The sequence below is a fragment of the Colletes latitarsis genome, chromosome 4 (assembly GCF_051014445.1).
Source record: "Colletes latitarsis isolate SP2378_abdomen chromosome 4, iyColLati1, whole genome shotgun sequence".
Lineage (NCBI taxonomy): Eukaryota > Metazoa > Arthropoda > Insecta > Hymenoptera > Colletidae > Colletes > Colletes latitarsis.
Window position 1 is genome coordinate 1,490,362 of NC_135137.1, and position 1,322 is coordinate 1,491,683.

The 1,322-nt window shown below is 50.1% G+C and overlaps 1 non-coding gene across 1 annotated transcript; it reads right to left on the bottom strand.

Moving 5' to 3' along the window:
• Positions 1–340: 340 nt before the first annotated feature.
• Positions 341–495, bottom strand: LOC143341546 (5.8S ribosomal RNA). The gene has a single exon (XR_013079645.1). It is a non-coding gene; the product is annotated as a 5.8S ribosomal RNA (ribosomal RNA).
• Between the last annotated feature and the right edge of the window lie 827 nt (positions 496–1,322).

Here is a 1,322-nt window from a genome sequence, read left to right on the forward strand (position 1 = left end):
AAGTCAGAAATCGTAGGAGCGGTGCTTTAACGGGCGGTCGTGATGATACTCCAGACAACACGACGCACGACGCCGTAAAACACTCGCGCGAGTCCAGACTGATCTCTGCCTCACCACGCAAGGGGTGCGCAAACTTGCCAATAATATATAATATTTATTCTTTTTCGTACGTCCAGCGACAAACGCCAACGAAATACCCAAATTCTCGCTCGTACGTTGATACCTTTCTCTTCATCGACCCGGCTCCGAAACGTTCTTCGCCATCTCCCCGAAAGGAGAGGTAAACGACGGCGGGGTTAGGGAATCTGAGAACAACGCAAGCAGTTTTAGGACAAGTGAACGACCCTCAGCCAGGCGTGGTCCAGGAATTTTATCCGTGGACCGCAATGTGCGTTCGAAATGTCGATGTTCATGTGTCCTGCAGTTCACACGTTGACGCGCAATTAGCTGCGTTCTTCATCGACCCACGAGCCAAGTGATCCACCGTTCAGGGTAATCATATACAATTTACAATTTTTCTCTTTGTATTTAAAAATGCTCCTTGTTCTTTGCTTTAAAAATATTCGATGTTCGCACCTCCGACCAGCGTATCGACGGAGGATTGAACGCGCCATATCGACGACAAAAGTTTCTTTTTGTTTCCTGAATGACGGAAAACCATCGTTCGACGGCCGGGCGTACAGTACATTCAAAAGCCTTTGCGCGTGGCTGCGACCAAACGGGTATAATACACCCGTATATTCTTGGTTCCGAACAGTAACTTCACGCGCAATCGGGCGAACGCACGCGGCAGCGCCCATCGGTTGCTCGATGAAATCGATGCGATAAACTACAGCCTTCTCGGCTGGTCGTCGTTAGTCGCGCGAGCAACGGATGGCCGCACAATCGACGCGTCGTCGTTTGCGATTATTCGCCTCACGTTAGCCATGAGTATGTATATTATTCATTTACGAACGAACGCGGCAGCGTCCATCGGTTGCTCGATGAAATCGATGCGATAAACTACAGCCGTCTCGGCTGGTCGTCGTTAGTCGCGCGAGCAACGATGGCCGCAAAATCGACGCGTCGTCGTTTGCGATTATTCGCCTCAAGTTAGCCATGAGTATGTATATTATTCATTTACGAACGAACGCGGCAGCGTCCATCGGTTGCTCGATGAAATCGATGCGATAAACTACAGCCGTTTCGGCTGGTCGTCGTTAGTCGCGCGAGCAACGATGGCCGCAAAATCGACGCGTCGTCGTTTGCGATTATTCGCCTCAAGTTAGCCATGAGTATGTATATTATTCATTTACGAACGAACGCGGCAGCGTCCATCGGTT